Genomic DNA, 6000 nt, shown 5'->3' on the forward strand with positions numbered 1-6000 from the left:
AAGAATGCAAGCGATTGATCAAAATACGAGGATGATTGAGGTACAGGATTCGGTCAGCCGAGTTGTTGTGATACCATCTTAGCACTTCTCTTGCCTGCGGCTCATGTGCGTTGACGGCTATCAAGCCCTTTCTTTTTTTGCTCTCCGGAGACACATTACACTAAGATATGTTCTACAAAGTATTCAATTTCGTTGTACTTACACGACTCTCATCTCAATATCTCCCCTAGGAAAGAGTATCCGATATCTGAATACTTCAAATATCACTTTCACTAGATTCGAAACGCTTACATGGCGAATTTACACATATCTCACTAGATGTGGTTCCACCAACACGAGTGCCTTACGCTGCTAATTTTTATCATTGGGGATCAGCTGATATGTGCGATCAAATATGGTTTAATGAGAAAAAATATTTGTGCTTGAATAGCTCGACTCGTACAATTTTGAGATCTTTTGCAGCTCAATTAGACTTTGAATTCGAGCTCTGCTTCTCATGGATCGAATCTCTCTGTATTAATCAAACTGATAATATTGAGAAAGGATTACAAGTGCGTCAGATGGGGAGAACATATTCTTCTGCGCTGCAGGTACTTGCTTGGATTGGGGATAAATCTGCAGATAGTAATCTTGCCATGGATTTTGTGGTTACATCATACGAAGTGATGACATATTCTGGCATTCCTACCTATGCGGGTGTACTTTCGATACCTGGTTGTGAGCATAAATCTCCTGGTTGGAAGGCACTTGGTGCTCTCCTACGATGACCATGGGTTCGCGCATGTAGATCAATCAAGAAATTGTCCTAGGGAACGATGTTATTTTGCTCTATAGACAGAAAGCGTTGAGTTGGAGAGCTCTAGGGTTCGTGGCGAATATGATATTAGGGGTAGACTTAGAGAAACTGCTATTTTTTTCGTCAAGATGGATCATTTCCAGATGACTTGGGTGCAACTGCACTCACCTACCAAGTTAAAGAACTCAGAGAAGAGGATAGTTCTATTCCTCTAGAGTACGCTTTGTTTCAAGGCTTGGACTTTAACGCAACAAACCCAAGAGACAAATTCCATGCCTTGTTTGGTACTTCAAAATATTGAGGCTATGGAAATAGATGTCAAGTACAATTCCACAGTCAAAGAGGTATACCGATTCTACAACTCGGATCTTGAATTAAGGGGTCCCTTTGTCACTTTTTAACGCAGCCGAAATCGGAGAATATCGCAGTGACAAGCATACCATCATCAATCATGATCTTCCTAGCTGGGTTGCAGACTTCTCGCATTTCCCGGACTCTAGTCTTCTTTTTATCCCTGCTAGTTTGGCTAACGAAAAAACGCTTGAAGCTTCTAAAGCAACAAAATCTCTGATAAATATCAACTCGACAAATTCAGATAGAGTCTCGATGAGAATTCAAGGGCATTTAGTGTCTCGTGTTACTGCCACCTATCCCTTGGCGTGTCAGGCATGCTCACGCACTCTTGTCAATATAAAATGCTCCTTCGCATTCGTGGAATGCCAGATGAACCTGCGTATTGGGAGCACTTGGAAGTTTTTTTTTCGAAGTTTTAGAAAGTATTCTGTAGTGCAAGAGTGACGCCAGATAGAAATGGCAGAAGGTTTAGTTGAAGGCTTTGATGAAGAAACCGTGGAAAAGACGCGGAAGTCTGCATCGGGGGTTTCTTTCCGTCGACGGATATTTGAGACGGATAATGGGTATTCTGGGATGGGTCAGGAGGGTATGGAGGTGGGGGATGAGGTTTGCTTGTTTTATGGGGGACGAACGCCGTATATTATACGGGGAGTGACAGAGTATCATGGTCTTGAATCAAACCTCGATATGAGTATGTGTTAGTTGGAGATTGTTATGTAGATGGCTGAATGGATGGTGAAGCTATAGAGACGGTTGAAGACAAAGAGGTTATGCTGGTTGGAACGTCCATTATTGAGAGTCGGATGGATCATGGTACTGTTGTTACTTGACTATCTTTCTAGCTTACATAGACTAATTCTTCTATATGTATTCGAGTTGAAACTAAACATCCGAATCGGTGCGGAAGTAATTGTGTTAATGGGGAATCTACACATAGTCAAGACAGCTAGATACACTACTATTCTTTCCAAGCCTCAGCTTCTCAGAAGTCTTCTTTTGTCAGGTGATATTTTACTTTCAGCCTGAACACCTGACTAAATCAATTTTTCGTTTGTCTTGAAGAGAAAGTGATGTATTTGTTATTTATATGGTGCGTGGTATCATCAAGCTCAGAGAGTCTGAATCGTATGAAAGGGAAAAAGGTATTGGTTGAGGGTGAGCACTAACCTTACGTGATCTATTTCTCGTGACGCATTGGTCTAGTATTATATAATCTCCGTCGACCAGCTGTCTGTTCCAGTCAATCATGATAGCTCTAATGGTCTTCCAAATTTGTCAGTCTACAAGCGTTCACCGCACTTCCTGCGATTGCCATTTCAATATTAATGGATTTTCGATCAGCGAATGGAGCCTAATGTCTCTTCCACTGCTGTCTACAGAAAGTATGGGCACTAATAAGCATTTAAATTAAGTCATTATCATCAAAGAAGATTTTTCGAAAGAGTATGTTGATTAAAAAAGACGAAATGAACTCGTTCGTCAGAACGAAAAACAAGCCAGCTGGGGTCCATTAGTTGGTGCCACTTGTCATTTTGCTCAGTCACAACTCACGAGGTTACATCACCCTTATCTCATCTGTCATCGACCTCATCCAAGGCGGTGATCGTGAAAAAAACAGAAATGAATCTAATTCAAGATTTCCGCGAATTTTCTTAATATGTGATGTTGTTAATTAAGTCGGGTACCCTACTTTCGGGCCACCTCCCTTTTGGGCCACTTTTTATACCAAAAATGGAATTTTTAACTTTCTTATTTATAAATAGAATTCATTGAAAATTTATATATATATAATTTAGATCATTTTTAGTTTACCTTGAAAATTTCAGATTTTTAGGAATTTTCTGTATTGAGATCTAGAGCTTTAAAATATCGATTTTTTAATTTATATAGAAATTATATACAAATTTGAAACTTTTATAAAATCTTTAATAACTTTTTAATAGAAATTATTAAAAATAAATTATGAAATTTTATTATAAATTTATAATATATTTATTTTAAAGGATTCAAAAAAAATAGAAAATTTCCTATAAATAGATATTTAAAAGAATACCCTTAAAATTACAGGGATTATTTATACTACTCTAAACTCACTATATATTGTATCTCTATATTTATTAATTTTTATTAATTTTTATTTAAAATTTCTATATAAATTTAAGTTTAAAACTTTCAAAAATATATATAGCTTTCTTTTAATAATTATTATTAAAAAGTTATTAAAGATTTTATAAAAGTTTCAAATTTGTATATAATTTCTATATAAATTAAAAAATCGATATTTAAAGCTCTAGATCTCAATACAGAGAATTCCTAAAAATTTCAAAATTTCAGAATAAGCTTAAAATAGTTTAAATTATGTATGTTCAAATTTTTATTAAATTAGATTATATATTGATAGAGATATTAATAGGCTAAAAAAGCGATTTTTGGTGTAAAAGAGTGGCCTAAAACAGTGATGGTCCGAAAGTAGGGTGGTCGACTTAGCCTGAATATCCATATTGAATCTTGCTGAACATATAGAAAAGTCTTTTTTGGCCTTACTCGGCCTTATTACCACGGAAGAACAACCAGGTTGAAAGTCACAGAGCTTTTGGTATTGGAGGTAATTTTCCAGAATATAATATTATTAATAATATTCTAGTAATAGTGGAAGACTTAGTCACTTTAGCTTGAAGGACAAATCGAATATTATATAAGAGTTGAATTAAAGACAAATTATAAGAAAGAGCTTAATTGGGCTGAATGTTACGATGGTCTGCCACAATAGACGTCACGTGACCCCGACGCTTAGGTAACCGGATCAGAGGGATCATTAGTGATCCAGTTGATCGGATCAGAGGGATCATTTGTGATCCGACTGAGCACAGAGAACGAAGGTCTATATAAAGGAATGGGTTTCATTACAGTGTAGAGCTTCGTGCTCAAGAACAATCATTAGTTTCATTACTATAGTTACGAGAATTGCAACCAGTTACCAACCTTATTGAATTCCTACTTGAAGTTTAGTCTAAACCACCTCGAGAGAACTCTAGACACTTCCACGTGACCCTAGAGGCAGCTCCCGTAACACTTTGAGCACCATTTCTGCTTCAAGTACCAATTCAATACCAACCGACGATATGACACCCACCAGTGCATCCGCGAGCAGTCAGGCACAAGCACCCGACACCGACGATGTCGAGATGACCGACGCTCCCAAGGAAATTACCATCAACGAAACACTCAAGATTGCCTTACCAGACAAATACCAAGGTAGTCGACAGGAACTCAACACCTTCCTCTTACAACTTGAAATCTACTTCAGATTCAACGAAGACAAGTTCACCGAAAAGGAATCCAAGAGTGTATGGGCTGTATCATATCTCAGAGGAGAAGCAAGCAAGTGGATTCAACCATATTTACGAGACTATTTCGAGCATGACGACCAGGATCGCATGCAACCCACTCGAACAATCTTCAACAGTTTTGAAGGATTTAAGACAGAGATTCGTAGAATCTTCGGGAACTCCAATGAGCTAGAGGTAGCGGAAGATAAGATCTTCAACCTCAAGCAGACAGGATCAGCATTGAAGTATGCTACGGAATTCCGAAGATATGCGGGAACAACCAAGTGGGACGAAACCGCCATCATGAGTCACTATCGTAAAGGACTCAAACCAGAAGTCAGACTGGAGTTAGAAAGATCTGCCGAGAGTGTAGACTTGAACGACCTAATCCAGGACTCCATCGAATCAGATGATCGTCTTTACCGATATCGACAAAGTCAAAGATCATACAAACCCCAGGGAAATCAAAAGCAAGAGCGTTACCGCAAGAATGAGGGAAGACCACGTTACAATCCACAGAGATATGGAGACCCTATGGAACTCGACGCTACGCACCACAAAGGTGGGAATGATGATCCGGAAAAGAAACGAAGACGAGAAAATAACTTATGCTTTGAATGTGGGAAAGCAGGGCATCGGGCAGCAGAATGTCGAAGCAAGAGAACAGGGGGCAAGAAGGGCAACTTTAAGAATAAGTTCGGCAAGGGCCAACTTAATGCCACCTTCACGCCACAATTGTGTGCTGTTAGCATGACAGGGCTAGCCACGCCACCACCAGCTTACGAAGAAGAAGAAGAGGTCGAAGGCCTCTCATGGGTAAACAAAGACCCGCAGTTAGGAGAATCATGGTCTATTCGGGAAATTGACCAATGGAACCGTCGTATCTGGAAATTTGGAGATACAGACGAAGGAACTATGAACGAGGACCTCAGCGTAACAGACGCTGAAGAGGGCGAATCGTATGAGGTTCGGTACGTCGATCAGCATCGAATTCTATGGTTTGGAATCACTACGAACACATCATTCATAGAAAGGATCAGTACCGATCACCTCCAGTGGCCAGACAGAGGAGAGCTATGGGAAGTGTTTTATCACCACACATCTGAAAGAAATGAGAATCAGGTTCTATTTTTATGCAGAAGAGTAGGGGAAGAACACCGGGTCCAGGCTCAAGCCATATTACCACCACCAGTTGTGGGTACGATAATGAAAGTCACTCAAGGGAACTACCGGTACACCCTATGGAGGGATTTACTTGATGACAGAGCTAGATCAGGGACAAGCGCTGTCTATCTAGAAGAGGAAGAGCCTCGACGTGTAACATTTGCCGATGAAAGCATCCAGGAAAACGGAGATGAGCAAATTACACCACAGCTAAATGCTACAGGACAAGCAGGACAAATATACTGCAGAGTCAAGATAAATGGACAAACACAGCCAGCCATGATAGATTCAGGGGCTACAGGAAATTTTATTGCACCAGAAGCTGCAAAGTACCTGGGAATTCCACTCCAAAAGAAA

This window comes from Botrytis porri (assembly GCF_014898465.1).
Source record: "Botrytis porri strain MUCL 3234 chromosome Unknown BPOR_019, whole genome shotgun sequence".
Lineage (NCBI taxonomy): Eukaryota > Fungi > Ascomycota > Leotiomycetes > Helotiales > Sclerotiniaceae > Botrytis > Botrytis porri.